At 40.6% G+C, this 17,725-nt stretch overlaps 2 long non-coding RNA genes across 2 annotated transcripts in view; one reads left to right on the plus strand and one right to left on the minus strand.

Moving 5' to 3' along the window:
* The window catches only part of LOC103095881 (uncharacterized), a 69,103-nt gene that overhangs the window by 34,243 nt on the left and 17,135 nt on the right, over window positions 1–17,725 (plus strand). The gene's annotated exons all lie outside the window — the stretch shown is intronic.
* The window catches only part of LOC103095418 (uncharacterized), a 29,886-nt gene continuing 19,920 nt past the window's right edge, over window positions 7,760–17,725 (minus strand). Inside the window, exons 3-4 of the long non-coding RNA XR_001623342.2 lie at window positions 9,740–9,810; window positions 7,760–8,321 (exon numbers count right to left, since the gene is read on the minus strand). This is a non-coding gene — a long non-coding RNA (uncharacterized LOC103095418). The remainder of the gene's footprint in view (window positions 8,322–9,739; window positions 9,811–17,725) is intronic.

The following is a 17,725-nucleotide window of genomic DNA, read 5'->3' on the forward strand; positions in this document are numbered from 1 at the left end:
TCATAAATTTAGAGCAGAAGGGAACATTTAGTTCAAGCTGTCTTTTATCAATTTGACATGCTGTAAGTTTCCCAACAGGTGCCCATATCTCTAATCTTTCCCTTTCCAAACCATTTTACAAAGGCAGCTAGAGAAGATGTGCCTAGTAGGTGAGTAAATTGACCCACCCCAGGGGAGCATCACCACTAACCCTTCCATTTCCAAGGGAGGCAGACAATGTTAGGGCCTTCCCTTCAGGGAAAGGACCCATAGTGATGCTGGCATGCTCCTGACCCTTCCATATACATAGGCTTACCTCCTTAGGAAACCAAGTTAATTTTCCTAAAGTAGCCCTCAGGTTATGTCTTTGCTTAGTACAGGATAATCTCCAAAATCATTAGGTTGTCATTCAAAAGGTCTTCACAATTTGGCTCTAGTCTCTTTCAAACCTTTTTCTCTTGCCTTTCTACTAGACAGGATGATCTATTGATGGTCCTCAGGAAGCCCCAAGCACATTTCTTCATCAGATCTTTGAATCACACTTTTCAACTCTGGAATATGCATCTTTCTTTTCTTTGTTTTGTTTTTTTTAAATCCTAGTCATTCTTCAAGTCCCAATTCCTCCTTGAAAAATTGAGAGATCCTCAAAAGTTTGGTTTTTTTTTTGCAGACTCTGCCACCACTACTTGCTAGGGCCTCACAGAGAAGTATAGGTTTGCACCTCCATGGAATTCACCAAAGAGGAGTCCTGGCTCCCTCCACTCTCTTGATTGTTTTTATTAACTTGAGAAAAACACAGAACTACTAAAGTAGTCAGAAAAAACCAAGTCTTTAATTAGGAAAGGGATAGGTCCAATAATGAGTGGCTATCACCGAGCCTAGCACCAAAAACTTTCAGGGCCTATATTCTGGGGCTCAGGTAAGTATCTCTGGGAGAATGTACAGCTCTAGATGATTTCTCCAACAAACAATAGAATTTAGGGATTTATATACCTCCTGGGGAACTGGGGACAGGGTAGTAAGATTGATTAGCTTTACAATGTCTATGAGGAAATGAGAAGCCTAGATAGGATTATCCCGGGGAGAAGCTGATGCCTTACAATGGATACAAAGGAAAGGGTTCAGTCAAGGGCTGGGCTACCTAGGTGAGGACTGATAGAAAAAAGGGAAACTACCAGGACAAAAGGGTACTTAACTTTTGATTAAGATCTACTAGTTCCACCCAACTAGGGCCATTAAGTACCTGAAGGTCTATTATTCAATCTGAAAAAGCTGTCTGAGACCTCCCTTGAGAATTCCAGTGGGACAAGGGCAAACTTGGGGTCTCCAGATTTCAAGTTGACACTTTCATTCTAGGCACTAAAACTCATCTAAGAGTAAAGTGTTGATATGAGAAGATCTAAACCTTCAAATTTGTATTATTGGGCAAAATGTCTAAGGAAGCATACTGGCTACATTTTCTATAAGAAAATTCTGAAAAGAGGTTGTGGAAAGAGCAATGAATTTTGTCAGCAGACTTGGGGCCAAAAATTCCTCCTGAACTCAAAAATATTCCTTTGCTCTAGAATTTGGACACTAATCATATCTGGGAGGGGTTCATCAGGGGGACTGTATTCAGGGTCAGGGCTACCAAATCCCCCCCTCCCCCCCAGTTGTAAAGGAAGTCTGTGGTAGAGGTCCAAAAGTACAGGAGACTAAGGCATCTCTGCTGGGTTAGGTGTCTGGAGAAGAGTTAAAAAATCACACACACACAGAAAGTATGCACCATATTAGCCCAAATATAATATGACCCCGAATATAGTGCAATCTCAAGTATTTTGAAGGGTTACTCAGAAAGAGGAAGCACCCATTTTATTTTCTCCTTTTAAATTACAACTTTTTCTTAGTTCATTAATAATGCAGGCAATTTATATTTGAAGTTTTTTCAAGGTCCTGAAAATAAGTTAGAGAAGTTTTAATACCATCAACATGGAAATCTAGAGATCCCCAGTTTATTTAGTTTGAGGGTAGAAACCCCAGGTTTTGACCTTGTCACAGGAGAGGTTTCCCCCTGAGGGAAGGTCCCTCTTCACCAGACAATGGACTTGCTGGTAGTTTGAGTGGGAACCGCTATTCCCACCCAATATTAAGCATCCCTTTTGTCCCAATGGTTTCTCCCCCTAGGCTAAGGTCCATGACCAAGGTGGCCCAGCCCTGGGTTTGGTCTTTCCCTTTTGTGTCATTTGTAGGGCACCAGCCCCTCACTATTATTCCTGTCTGGAACTCCTCATTTTCCTTTCTCACCATTGTAAAGTCAATCAACTGTCCCTCTAATCCTAAAGCCCCAGGTCACCTAGAGTGGTATATAGGTTCCCCAAGTTCTTTTGTTCCTCGGAGCCCATCCTGAGTCGGTGGCACTCCCAGGGGCTGGTGACCAGGGCGTCTTGACTCCGGTGCAGTCCTGGAAATCAGCTCTGTTGTCGTATTAGTAGCGCTAACCCCTTTTCCCTTGATTAAGAGTGATTTTGACTATTTAATAGTTCTGCGTTTTTTCTAGTTGACATTAATGGAGGTTCCACCGAGATCCGAAGTCCTCGCTGCCTGAGCCCTCCTGCTAATGAGGACCCCAAGACTTGAGGTACCTCACACAACCCATTTGGGGTTTGGGTCAGGTCCGGTTAGCAAGGGCCATGTAAGGGGCTCTCTCGGAGGCAGGACTGGCATCTCTGGTTTAATTAAGGGATCCTTAGTCGAGCGTCTGTGGGGTACACAGCCGCATTTGTCCATAGCCACGCGGGCACTATTGGACATGGGTAACAGCTTGTCTGTTGTCCCAAAATTTGGTGGGGGCGGTCAGCAGCCCAAAGAACCACTTAGAAATACGGCCGCAAATTACATGGTTTCGAAGTATGGACCTGATGGAAACAAGTAATTGGATAAATGGCAAACAGTGACAAAGGCCAATCCAAAGGTAAGCTGGCCAAGGTGAGGTTCATTTAATGAGGAAAAGATAATTGTTTCTATAGTCTGTTTTAAGCAAAGCAGGTCGAGAAGTTGAAGAAGACGAAAGAGAAGTCCTCAACCAAAGGCTCAGAACCAGGTCAGAACAGTCCATAGACCAGGAGAAGGATAAGAACTAGAGAGAGGTGAGGGCCAGGACAGCTGGCCACAGGCGTGAAAGCTTTGAATGGGAAACCTGAGTTGGAGTGTGAGAGCCTGAATGTTCAAATGAAAGTCTGAGTAACTGCTTTAAATTGACTAAAATAGAGAAATTTTCTTCATGAATTGAAATGCCATGGCTTAAGGTTTAAATGGTTATAAAGTTTTGCCAAAAAAAAAAGAAAGTAAAAAGAAAAAGAGCTTCTCATAGAAACTTAAGAACTTAAGTTCTGGATTTCTTCTCAAAATTTTTTCTGTGGGCTTTTGCTTGTATTATATGTCTAATGGATTTATTAGGCGGAGACTTCGCTAATAACTTCAAATGCTTGTGATTATTTAAATGTTAGCAAATAATGTCTGTAAGTTGTGTTAACAATGAATTCCTCCCACCCCAAAGAGATAATGGACACAAAGACTTGTACAAAAATATTCATAGCTGCGCTCTTTGTGGTGGCCAAAAACTGGAAAATGAGGGGATGCCCATCAATTGGGGAATGGCTGAACAAACTGTGGTATATGTTGGTGATGGAATACTATTGTGCTAAAAGGAATAACAAAGTGGAGGAGTTCCATGGAGACTGGAACAACCTCCAGGAAGTGATGCAGAGCGAGAGGAGCAGAACCAGGAGAACATTGTACACAGAGACTGATACACTGTGGTATAATCGAACGTAATGGACTTCTCCATTAGTGGCGGTGTAATGTCCCTGAACAACTTGCAGGGACCCAGGAGAAAAAAACACCATTCATAAGCAAAGGATAAACTATGGGAGTGGAAACACCGAGGAAAAACAACTGCCTGAATACAGAGGTTGAGGGGACATGACAGAGGATAGACTCTAAATGAACACTCTAATGCAAATACTATCAACAAAGCAATGGGTTCAAATCAAGAAAACATCTAATGCCCAGTGGATTTACGCATCGGCTATGGGGGGTGGAGGGGAGGAAAAGAAAATGATCTATGTCTTTAACGAATAATGCTTGGAAATGATCAAATAAAATATATTTAAAAAAAAACAAAAAAACAAAAAAAAACAATGAATTCCTCCCAAAAGTTAAAGAGGTGAGACCAGAGCTGGCGATCTGGGAGGCAAAAGGAGGCCCAGAAATTCTTGACTTTAAGGTCTGATTTTTCTTTCCAAAGTTTTGGTATGGTAAATGTGTGAAATATTGTGTATCAAGTGCAGTTAATATTGGTAACAAGATGCATTTTATTCTAGGTATTAACCTGGTTATTTGAGTGCTATAATTTCACATTTTTTCTTAACTGTTAATTGTTTTCAAGTAGCAGGGTATGTGTGAGTTCTGGAGTAAAGAAATTTTAGGATGGTTAACTACAGGTCATTGAATTGGTGTAAATGACAAATAATGGGGAAAAGGCATTTCTTTAAATGGTAAGGAAACCCTGAATATATTTTATTTGATCATTTCCAAGCATTATTCGTTAAAGACATAGATCATTTTCTTTTCCTCCCCCCCACCCCCCATAGCCGACTCGTAAATCCACTGGGCATTAGATGTTTTCTTGATTTGAACCCATTGCTTTGTTGATAGTATTTGCATTAGAGTGTTCATTTAGAGTCTCTCCTCTGTCATGTCCCCTCAACCTCTGTATTCAGGCAGTTGCTTTTTCTCGGTGTTTCCACTCCCATAGTTTATCCTTTGCTTATGAATGGTGTTTTTTTCTCCTGGATCCCTGCAAATTGTTCAACCCTGAATATTTTTAAACTGACCCAATATCAAAATCACTCTTTAATCAAGGGAAAAGGGGTTAGGGCTACTAAATGCGACAACAGAGCTGTTTCCCAAGACTGCAGAGTCAAGATGCCCTGGTCTCTAGCTCCTGGGAGTGTCACAGCCTCAGGATGGACTCCGAGGAAAAAAGAACTTGGGGAGCCTATATACCACTCTAGATGACCTGGAGGTTTAGGATTAGGGGGACAGTTGGTTGACTTTACAATGGTGAGAAAGGAAAATGAAAGGAATTCCAGACAGGAATAACAGTGAGGGGCTGATGCCCTACAATGGACACAAAAGGGAAAGACTCAGCCCAGGGCTGGGGCACCTTGGTCATGGACCTTAGCCTAGGGGGAGAAACCATAGTGACAAAAGGGATACTTAACATTGGGTGGGAATAGTTATTCCCACCCAAACTACCAGCAAGTCCATTGTTTGGTAAAGAGGGACCTTCCCTCAGGGGGAAACCTTTCCTGTGACAAGGTCAAAACCTGGGGTTTCTATACTCAAACTAAATAAACTGGGGATCTCTAGATTTCCATGTTGACACAACACTTAAAAAAAAACCAAAACAAAAACCCTTACCTTCCATCTTGGAATCAATACTGTGTATTGGTTCCAAGGCAGAAGAGGGATAAGGGCTAGGTAATGGGGATTAAGTGACTTGCCCAGGGTCACACAGCTGGGAAGTGTCTGAGGCCATATTTGAACCCAGGACCTCCCAGTCTCTCAATCCACTGAACTATCCTGCTGCTCCCAATACCAATGCTTGTATTATTTTTATAGATATTTGTGAGAAACTACCTTCCAATATTTAATCATGTTCTCCTTTTTGATATACGACATTTTTTAAATCCAAGCACAATAGACTCAATGGAGATTTTGTCCTAGGAGGTTTTGATTCAGTTCCCTAATACAATGACTGATGGTTTCTTTATTTTTTCTGATGGAGTAAATTCATGGTTTCCGGACAACATCTACTTGTCATATTCTTTCCTCAAATGATCTTCGAATGGCTTATTAATTACTACATCTAACACTTGTAATTGCAAAAATCATTCCTCCTGAAATAACAACTAGGCCCATGTGCATTTCAGCAATTCTCTTCACATTTTCAGTCAGGTGACCCTTGAATGGGTCAAGTACAAGCATTCCTCTCTGACATAGTAATGAATGGGGCCGGCATTTGGGTGGGAAAGGGGAAAAGAAGGCTTTTCTATTCCTTTCTAAGTAAGCAGTATCATTTAGGTAGAAAAATGCATTCTAACTCCAAGGCATCACTGCCCTTTTTTCATTAGCCCCCTACAATCTGGCATCCTTCCTAAGGTCCTGTTTCCTAATATTATTTTATTGACCCTAACTAGGCTATGTTAGTAGGAGCGGCTATCCCAGTTTTACTGATCAGGAAATAGCCTGAGAAAGGTTAAATGATTTGCCTAGGCCAGTGTTGGTTAACCTTTTAGTGACTACATGCCCAAACTGCACCTTCAAATCACCTGTGAGCCTTCCCCCCACCCCCCATTACCCTAGACAGTACAGAGAAGAGTATTACTTTGGGCAGCTGGACAGAGGGGCAGGGCATGTGAAAAATGGCCTTGGGTGCTGTGAAGAGGGGGAAGAGAGCAGCCCCCTCTGTGCTGTCCCAGCACTGGTGCCAAGTCTCACTAACATGGGCCTACACTATGAGCTGGAAAGTCTATGAGGAAGGACTTGAGCTCAGATCTTCCTGACTATCAGTTTAGCATTTTTATCTACTATACCATGCTCAGCGTAGTGTCCCTTTCATCTAGACATGTTACATACCTGGTTTGGTAGTCTGTTGAAGGATTCTATAAGTACATGTGTCTTTCTCAACATGGGAATGGATAATGATCTAGACACATAATGGTGAGCCAATGGCACATGTGCCAAAAATGACACAGAGTCCTCTTTGTGGCAGGTGTGCCTGTCCCTGGTGGAGCTGCTCCCTTCTCCCTCTTCATTGTGCCTTTATCCCACCCTTGTCTGGTGGTGGTGGTGGTAGTGTCTCCTCTCCCAACACCAGGCTGGCCCCACCACCTAAAAGATCTTCACTTTCTTCCTTATTTTCCTACCAATGGGGGACAGGAGTGATGGGGGTGGTGACCCTGCCATTCAAGCCAAAGACCACCCAGCTGAAGACTTTCAGGACTTTTTATAGTCACTTCTTGTCCCTTCCCCTCTTTCTAGGGGCCAATCATAGCTTCCAAATTACCTAGCACTGCCCAGAGGGCAGGGTCTGTGGGATCCACTTCTCATTTTCTGAGGGTGTCAACTTTTATCAAAGTATTCACAAGTTTCTGATTAAAAGGGTGGAACTCTCCAAGTAAATGACTTGTGAATTCTCTTACTTGATAACAAAATGTTATCAAAAGTAGGGGTTAAGTAAGTGTTAACTTAAAATAGAGGAAGAGAATAAAGAATTCCCTTTCACAGCAGCCAGGTGGAACAGTGGATAGAACACCAAGTCTGGAGTCAGGAAGGCTTATCTTCTTAGTTCAAATCTGGTCAAGTGACTTGCCCAGGGTCACACAGCCAGGAAGTATCTGAAACTAGATTTGAACCCAGGACCTCCCATCTCTAGACCTGGCTCTAAACCCATTGAGCCATTCAGCTGCCCCACCCCTCCCTTATTCTTATTTCTTTCTTAAAAAACTCTTAACTTTTGTCTCTTAGAATCGATATTATGTATTGGTTCCAAAGCAGAAGAGCTCTAAGGGCTCCACAGTGGGGTTCAAGTGATTTGCCCAAGGTTATAGAGCCAGGAAGTATTTGTATTATTTCTTAAATATAGGAGGTGAAGTGGACAATCTCTCCTTTTGGTTCTAAAGATTTTCCAATTCTAGAAACAGTCAATGAGGGAATAATCAAATAAACTGTGGCATAAGAATGTAATAAAATATTGATTGACTCTAAGAAGCAATGAATATGTTTATAACAGAAGCATTAGAATACATATATAAACTAAAGGAAAGGGAAGTAAGCAGAAATAAGAACAATAAATGTGACTATGGCACTGTCAATGAAAAGAACAAGGATGAAACTAAATGCTATGGGACTATAATGACCAGGCACGACCCCAAAGAGAGAACATAAGAAGGCACCTCATATACTTCTTTGTAAGGGTCCAGAACTATGTGAATGGAATGTTGCCTCAGCCCACTTTGTTTTTCTGCTGCTTCAGTTGCTTCAGTTGCGACCATGATCTCTCTGTGATGGATGTGATGCTCTTCAGAGATAGTGGTGTTCAGCATCTCACATCAGTCAGTGTGAGAATCTTCCGGTGGGATCTTGTTTTCACAGAAAGCTTGGAGTCAGTAAAAGAGCTTTGCAATTTCCTGAAAACAACATGGTTCACTCTTCTTTTGAACTCTGCATCCAGCTCATTGCCCATCTGTACAGATTGGTGGACATGCTCTTTAGGGTGACCAATCAGATGTTGAAATCTGAGCAAAAGACATTAAAAAAAAAAACCTTACCTTTGGTCATAGAAGCAATACTATGTATTGGTTCCAAGGCAGAAGAGTGGTAAGGGCTAGGCAATGGGAATTAAGTGACTTACCCAGAGTCGCAGAGCTAGGAAGTGTCTGAAGCTACATTTGAACCCAGAACCTCCTGTCTCTAGGTCTGACTCTCAATACACTGAGTCAACCAGCTGCCCCCATACCATGAACTAAAATAAAATCTATTTTGAGGAATGAATTGCCTCATGAGTTAGGGTTTCTCTTTTACCATAAGTTTTTAAGCAGAGGTTAGCTGATTACTTGTAAGTAATGTAGAAGGCATTCCCCGACCCATGTAGGTTAGACTAAAATATCTCTGTGAGCCTTCAGGTCCTAAATGCTGAGATTCTGTGAATTTGAACATTATTTTAATTTTAGGGGAAAATTATCTATATCTATCCTTCCATTTCATCTTCTTTCTCAATCAACTGCCTTTGTCTCCGATTGAAGGATGAATCCATTCCTATATAGAGATATTGATATTTAGAGGGGAAAAGGAATGAAGATATGTTCTTGTGAAACTAACATTGGTTAGGGAATCAAAGGACCTGACTCTGCTTGTTGGTGACTTGTGACCCTGGACAAACTATATACAAAATGGGAATTATCCTACTGGACCCATCACCTCAGAGGACTTTTGTTATGATTAAATGATTTAATATACATTAACTATGTTGGAAAGTGGCAATTGTTATTTCAAATTTCTGTTGATTTTACAACTAAAAGTGTTCTTTTCTTAGTCACGTTTGTCTTCATTGTTGGTTCACATTTCTCATTTGTCTCCATGACTCGTTACTTTGTATTATTTCCATATGGGTCCATATTTTCCAGTGCTGAAAAATGGAAAATATTTGAAGTGGAGACTGATTTTTTTTTTTCATCTCTAGCACTGAGTATAATACCTTGAATGTAGTAGTTGCTGTATAAATGGCTGTAGAAGGAAGATGAAGAATTGAAAGGACAGCTAGGTGCAGTGAATAAAATGCCAGACTTGGAGTTGGATGGATCTGGGTTCAAATCTAGCCTCAGAAACTTCACATATATATGTATATATACATATATATATGACACTGGGTAAGATACTTTTAACTCCATTTGCCTAGTCCTTGCCCTTCTATCTTGGAGTTGTTAGTAGGACAGAAGGTAAGTTGAAAAAAGAAAAGAAAAAATGAAGGTTTGAAATGAAAAAGACCTAGGGCTTCAATATCTACAGTTTTATTAAGGTGTCACACAGTATTGGATTCAACCACATGGTGTCACTGTCTTCAAGTTTTTCCTGGGTCAGTTGGCTGGAGGAAATAGGTACAAGGTGATCCCTAATGGTGTATAAAGGGCCCAGCTCTGTATTTCAGTTATCTTACCCTTGACTACGTGGTATTTCTCTCCTTTCCCTCTTGGTATCAAGCATGTTGAATTGGAACTTTCTTTGTGTCTGGGAAGATATAATGTTGGCATTATAAAAAATGTTTATTATGATTGTATTAGTAACCCAATTGCAGAAGATGTATTTGTAATTATGATAGCAAATCTAAGACAGAAATACTTGTTTTAGGGGAAAAAAGAGAAAGAAAATTCTTTAAACCTGAATTTCCCCAAATAAAATGAAACAATTGTTCTAGGGCCATTCCAGCTCTATATATGTGATCCTAAAAGTCAGAATCTCCTGGCTTGTTCTAGCTTGTATGTCTTTGGGGTGCCAGTTGATTCCGCATTCAGGTAATGATCATCCTTTCTCTGCAAAGAATGCAAAATTCATTTTTCTAATTTATTTATTTCTATAATGAAAGCTTTTCAAAAGTGCCCTGGGCACACCAAAAGTAGATAACAAGCACAAGATCAAACATTTAATAAATGAGACAGTGATGAGAAACTAGGCAATAGGGCCTTCTCATAGCATTCATTCCAGACTTATAAAAAGAAGTTTTCTTGGATCTTGTAGAATTATCCCAAATTTGTTAGAGCTGAAAATATGAGCTCACAATCAATCGTGGTACAGGAGAAAGAGTATTTGGTTTACAGCCAGAACATATGAATTCAGTCTTAATTTTGCCAACAAGATGGGCTGTGCAATATATTGAAGAAAATATTAGCCATAAAGTTCAAGAAAGGAACTTGGTTTGAGGAAAAGAGGAGGGAACATGCATTTGTTAAGTGCCTATTATGTGCCTATACTAAACACTTTACAAATATTATCTCATGTGATTCTCACAACACACCTGTGAGGTGAGTGCTATTATCCCCATTTTATAAACAGGGAAACTGAGGAAGATATTAACAACAACCCTGCATGATGAGTGCTATTATTATCCCCATATTATAGAGGAAACTGAGAAAGACATTAAATAACTTGTCCAGAATTACACTGGTAAGGGCCCCAGGTCAGATTTGAATTTGGGTCTTCCAACTTCCAGATCCAGTGTTCTAGCCTGGGTCACCCAGCTCCTGGAGTTAGGAAGTCCTAGATTCTAACCCTTTGTCCCTTAGTTGTTGTATAATCTGAGGCAAGTCTCAACTTCTCTGAGAAGCAGTTTGGCTCACCTGTAACATGAATAAAGCTTGCAGCACCTGGCTCTCAAGGTTGTTGGGCATTGCAAATGAGAGAATGTGGGTAAAGGCCCTGGTAAACCTTTGAGTGCTCAATAAATGCTACTACTTGTTTCCTATACCCTGTGTGATACTGGCCACTCACTTAGCCCTTCCAGGACTTGGGTGCCTCACCTCTAAAATAAAGGGGTTGGGGGCAGCTACAGTGAATAAAATGTCAGCCCTGGTGTCTGGAGAACCTGGGTTCAAATCAGAGGTTTCCTAAGTCTGTGACCCTGGATGAGTCACCTAACCCCAAATTGCTTAGTCCTTGCTGCTGTTCTGTTTTAGAACTTATATTAAGACAAGAGGTAAGGGTTTTAAAAAATAAAATAAAGGAACTGGACCAGATGATTTAAAACTTTTCCCACTTTAGCTTCAATGTTCCTAAGGGGCCATCTGACCTTGGGTAAGCTCCCCATTCTAGGCCTCCTGTTTTTCATTTCTATCCAACTCCAGGATGCCAGGTTCCCTTATTTTCTGGGAGGCTGGCTCTGATCACTTCTGACTTTGGATCCCCTTGGAGCTCTGTAACTTCAAATGCAAGAAGATTGTGACTGATGTAAGATGTGCCACGGGGGGGCGCTGCAGCCCACACCTGGGCTCCTTGCCCATCTCTTCCTAGGACAGAGCAGAGACCAGGTCAGCAGCTCCCTGGCACAAACCATCTGTTGCTGCTGCTGCTGCTGCTGTTCATGCCCCAATGTGAGCCTCTCCTCATGCCAAGGTGTTTTGAATGCAATCTGATAAAAAGTGTGAAGTGAAGTTGATGGCAGTAAATAGGAGTTCTCAGAGGGAGGGAAGTTCAGAGTCAGAGTCCAGGCCACTCAAAGTCAAGTCTCTGGGGTAGAAGTTCACTGGCAGCCAAGTAAGTGTAAGAGGAGCTGAAGGGCAGAATTCTCCAGCCTTCTCCAGGTCATGGGCAGACGCTCATCTCTGTATTGGAAAGAGTAGTAGACTGGAATTCAGGGTACTAGACTTCTTGTAGTAGAAATGGCATTACAGTCAAGGGAGGAGGTTGATAAATCACAAGACTGCCCCTCAATTCTCCCCTCCCTCAATTGTGCATTAACTATTACTTTGGACAGAGTCCTGTCTGGGCCTCAGTTTCCTTCTCTGTAAAATGAGGGTATTGGATGAGATGAACTTTAAGATTTCTTCTAGTTTGCTATCTTGTGATTTGACTCTGAGTTCTGGCTCTGCCACTGTTCAGCTTTGTGACCTCTGCCAACTCAATTCACTCTCTGGACCTCAGTGTTCTCATCTTTAAAATGGAGATAATGATACAATATCCACCTCAGGCATTTTTTCCTGAGGAAAGCACACTATAAAGGTGAGTTATCATTATGTTGTTGTTGCCAGGTCTTGTTCATTTTCCCTCCATAATCTTTCTCTTGTTGCTGGTCCCTTCTTGCCACTTCCATTTTGCTACCACCTTCTTTCACTTTTATCTTCTCTTACTTGGATTACTGCAGCCCCCTCCTAGTTGGACTGTTGGGTTCTAGTCTCTGCCTCTTGCAACCTCCACACAACTGCCAAAAGAATCCTCCTCATCTATAAGTCTGACCATGTCATTCCTCTGTCAGAGAAATGGTTCCTTGTTACTTCTAGGATAAACCACAAACTCCTCAATTTGGCATTTGAGTTCATCACAGTTTGGCTCCAGACTATCTTTCGAGGCTTATTGCTTGCCTTCATGTACACTTATTCTCCAACCAATCTGACTTCCATGATGTTTCCAACCTTGGGATTCCATGTTGTCCAAACTACCCTGGGCCAGCCTGTTCCCAGTGCCTGGAAGGCACTTCCCTTTTCTGCTCTAGCTCTTAGTAATTCCAGTTTAGTCCTAGTTTCTTTCAATGCTCAACGGATCCCTCTGGGGATGTTTTTCCTGATGTGTGCTGTTATTGTTTCCTCCCTACTTCTCCAATGACCATGTATATATTGATCTATCCACAAACAAAAAAAGTACCTCCTGGGGGAGGATATAAATACAAGAGTTAACTTCTGCCCAGAATGAGATTATATGTCACAGGAGTTGGGAGGGATGTGTGAGTATAAGAAATAAATGTTCTAGCCCTGAGTGGTACAATGCAAAAAAGGTTGAATTTGGGATCAGAGCCTTCTTTTACCTTTTTGTCCTTGGGTAAATCATTTGATATCTTAGGGCCTCCATTTCCTCAACTGTAAAACAAAGATATTCAACTAAATGGTCTCTAAAGTGCCTTCCAGTTCTAAATCCATCATCTTAGGATATGTATAAAATCAATATAGGTCATGAGGAGGCAGTAACAACTGGAGGCATCAGGAAGGCCTTTTAAAGAAGGTATAAAGATAAATGATAAGGTATGGAGAAAAATACACAGATTGTCTTTAAGAGGAAAGGAGGAGAAGTTAGACACAAACCCTGGGAGAAAATTCTGGAAGGAGAGGACGATCTTGGGAGTTTACTGAGTTTAAGTCTCTCCTGATCTGGCTTTCCTCTGAGCTGGTAAGGAGGATCTTTTTTCTGGCATCCCCTGGGAAAAGACCAATCTTGTGGGAAGATTAGGAATTCCTGGGTTGGAGAACTGCCTTGAAGGAGACCTGTCTCCCTGAAGTACAGAGATCAACCTGTCAGAAACAACTTGGTTAAGGTAACCCCAAGGGTTTTGTCACCTCGGACTTTGGGTTTACCTAGGAAGTCAACCCAGTTTTTGGGCAAGGACTCAGTACATCTGTGAGTCCTGCATCCTCCGCCTTCTAAAGACAATCTGTAGTATATAGTTAGATAGCTTTTTGGGGTCTAGATAAGATCAGGGAGTAAATGAGAAGGACTTGAGAAGACCAGAAGAGCAAACTCTATGAAGATTGATGGGATAATTTATAGTTGTGTAGATTTAGGACTTTATCATTTCCCTATCCTCAATAAGCTTTTTTTTTTTTTAAATAATTGCAAGGGTTGTGCTTCACTGGCCTTGGAAGGTTCCTAGTTGGGTTTTTAAAAATTTCCAATTTCTCTAGGTCCTTTCTGTTAAACTTTCTCTTTTTTGAGGTAGTTTTCTCTTTCAGTTGGTGATTTTAAAGGACAAGAGCCAAGGAAATTTTGAATTTCAGGGGAGACTGTCACCTTGAGTCCCTTGGAATTCTAAGAGCTGCTTCTGGCTGGGCAAAAGTAGCTAAAGGAATCTTGGTGCTGCTAGAAGGGGGAGTGGCTCTGCCTGACAGGTAGCCATTTTGGTTGGAATTCTTTGTCTTACTGGTTGGTACTCGGGGAACACTCTCTTGGGGACTGCCACTGCAGTTGAGCTGGGGCGGGGCAGTGGAAGGTTCCATTTAACTGTTTTTCACTCAGCTTCATTTCTAACAGCTGATGCTTGGGCTGAATACTTTTTACAGTGGCAAGAAAGAATAGTTTTTCTTCTTATTGGTCTATACCATTACCACAGCTGGTGTTATCTGAAATATACCTTATAATCATTACAAATATGGGTTTGGGATACTATCTTTCATTCCCTATGTTCTTATGGTAGTAATACCTATTTCTATGCTTGGTCTAGGGTTGAAATATTATTACCCTTTACTGAAACAACTATACGAAGGGCTATGTCTTATATCCATCTGTGATATTGATTTGCTGTTTTATGTCTGTGCTAGTTAAAGATTTAAGATGAGTATTAAAGAGATGTAATGTATATGGGTGGATAAGTTTTGGTACTGGTGAATTAAAGCAAATGGTTATTGCCTTACAACTGAAATTGGACCAAATTGAACTAACTTGTGGGGAATTGATGAAGCTTAATGGCATGGCACATGATCTAAAGCAATAGGATCTAGTGAAGCTCAGAGGGGCTAATCAACAACAAGTTCCTACAAAGCTGCAACTAGAGACTGAGGCTTTGGAAAATAATCCAGTTACAAGGTGTCCTTTAAGAGATGTCTCTTATGTTACACCTGACAAGGGCATTGTGCACATTAGACAGCACAAGAATTTTACACAAGATGAACTAGAATCCTTAAACAAATGGATCCCAAATATGAAGAAGAGCCAATTCAAGTTGTAAAAGAGGTGGAAAGAGTTATCAGACTCTTTAATTTGAGTTACCAAGATTTTGACCTTATCTTGGACAAGATTCTGACAAAGAGAAAAGCAACAGACTGTAGAGCAAACGAACAACAATACTGCTCTTACTCCATGGTTGCCTAACTATAATGATTTGGAGATAAATTCTGTAGAGAATTACAGGCAACTCAGAATGGCAAGAGTCTATCTTGGAAACAATGAGAGCAAACTCTAAGTGCCCTGGGACATGGTCCAAATTTAAGAGGTGGAGGCAAGATAAAGGGGAAATGCCAGCTAGCTTCCTTGATAAGATTATTGATTATGGAGAATATTGGCTTGGCCTAGATTTAAGATCTGAGGAGAATGTAGGTCACATCAGGAGGCAATTTGTTAAGAATTCCTGCCCAGTGGTGAAAATTTTTTTTCAGAAGCAATTGTCTAAACTGGTTCACCATGGGTCTTGATGAATTGAAAAGAACAGCAACTTATATATACTAGGATGAGTTGAATAGGCATGTTGAAGATAAGACCGATATTATTGATAAATTGAGGTTGCAATTAAAGGAAGCAAATAAAAAGATCCAAGAAAGTGAGATACAACAGTTCAAGATTGTTGCTGCCTTGCAGTCTTAGAAGTTTTCAAGGTATGAATATAATTCCAGACAGAATAGGCAACATCCTCCAATGTGTTATCTATGCAATCAACTTGAACATATGATGAGAGAGTGTAGATCCAGGGGCTAATTTTCAGCTCAGAATAGGGGAAACTGAGGCAATGCATATAATAACAGTTATAATGGTTATAGACAAAATTATTGTAGTGTAAATAATAGATTTAATAATGGGTTTAATAATAATGTATATAGTGGAAATAATAATTCTTATAATCATGGTTGTTGTAATGGTTCACAGCAAACACCAGACTTGCAAAGCATGCAGGATTTCATCAGAACAGGAGCATGGCCTAAGTATTCTCAGGTGGCTGGTGGAATACACAAAAAAGGGATTTACAGAAGGGAGCCTGCTTAGCATGAAGGTGGGATCAGGATGGTATGGTTAAATTAAGTTTAAATAATGATTGTGGGAAAGAAATTGTTGATGATAAAGAATTAAAGGAATTTAAATATGATGAGATAATTAATGGAATGATGAAATAATTAATGTAAATAATGAAGTAGATAAAATTGTAAATGTGAGCAATGGAAATGTAGAGCCTAATGGAAGGTATAGTGAGTTAAAGAAATCCTGGCAGGGTGATAGTAATGTGGGACCATGGGAAAATCAGGATGCAGGAGTAAATGCAGAGGTGGAATGTAATGGACAGGAACTAGGGATGGAGTTTCTTGATCCTTCTGTGTTAGCTCCTATTATACAAATGCATTCTTCACTGAGCAGCCCAGAACCTCATGTTACTCTGAAAGTGAGAGAACATATTTATGATTGCCTGGTTGACACAGAGGCTTCTAAATCTGTTCTGCAAACATCCCCAGAAGATTGTAAGTCTATGGGAACTACGGAGGTGGCAGGAGTAACTGAGAGACCACAAAGGGTAAAGAAGTTGCAACCCAAATGGTATCATTGGGTCCTTTATCTGTAGAACATTCCTTTCTCCTAATGCCCAATTCACCTATGAATTTACTTAGGAGAGTTCTTTTATGTAAATTAAGAGCTACTATTCAATGTACACCAATAGGGGATATATATTTAGAACTTTCTGAAAGAGTTCTGGATCTTTTCCCAATGTTATTTTTAGATACAGTTGGGGCAGAAGGAGAAAGAGGAAGAGTTTATTCTATTTCAGATGATATACCAGAACAGGTATTGGCTTCTCACACTACAGATGTTGGTCTATTAAAATCTGCAACTCCAGTTAAAGTGAAGACTAAAGGAGGTACTCCACCTTGCATAGCACAATATCCCCTAAGTAAAGAGGCAGTAACTGGTATCACTCCTATCATATAATAATTACTGAAGCAACACATTTTAGTCCCATAATTTCAGAGTTCAATGCACCTACACTTCCAATTAAGAAACCAAGATTGGACGAAAATGGAAGACCTTGTTACAGATTTGTCCAAGATTTAAGGGCTATAAATGATTATATAGTGAAATCCCACCCAATTGTTCCAAGTCCAGCTACAATTATATCTTCCATACTGTGATAGGGAGAGGATGTTTGGCAAAAGACTGTGTAATGCAAATGTTAGAGTGATTGACAGGAGTATGTGACTGAGAGTCACATGGGAGCCTAAGGGTCAGGATCTGGGCAAAGATTCTAAGGTCCCAACAGTCTTGGCACTTCTCTCCTGATGGACCTGGAGTTGGAGGTTTGAAAATAGGTTTCTGGCTTTTTGTTGATACTAGCTGAAGAGAGGGATCTTTTGAACTGGCTGCTGGCAGCTGGAAAAGAAGACTGAGGATCTACTTCTCTACTAGATCTGTTTTGGACAGCTTTCATCAGAAGATCCTGGCCCATTTGATTGGACTCCACTTTGAGATTTGGTTATTGGGGAAACTTATTGTTTTAGCTTAGATAAGATAGGTTAAGATAGATTTATAGAAATTAGGGTTTAAGATTAATTGTAATAATTCTCCTAATCCCTTTTCCTTCTTCCCTTTCCCAAACAAGAAACCTCGATTTTTTATATGTTTCCTTCTTGTCCATTCCCTTACCAAATCCCACTATTACAATACCTAACAATGCCAGATATTTCATGGTGGT

The sequence above is a fragment of the Monodelphis domestica genome, chromosome 1 (genome assembly GCF_027887165.1).
Source record: "Monodelphis domestica isolate mMonDom1 chromosome 1, mMonDom1.pri, whole genome shotgun sequence".
Taxonomy (NCBI): domain Eukaryota; kingdom Metazoa; phylum Chordata; class Mammalia; order Didelphimorphia; family Didelphidae; genus Monodelphis; species Monodelphis domestica.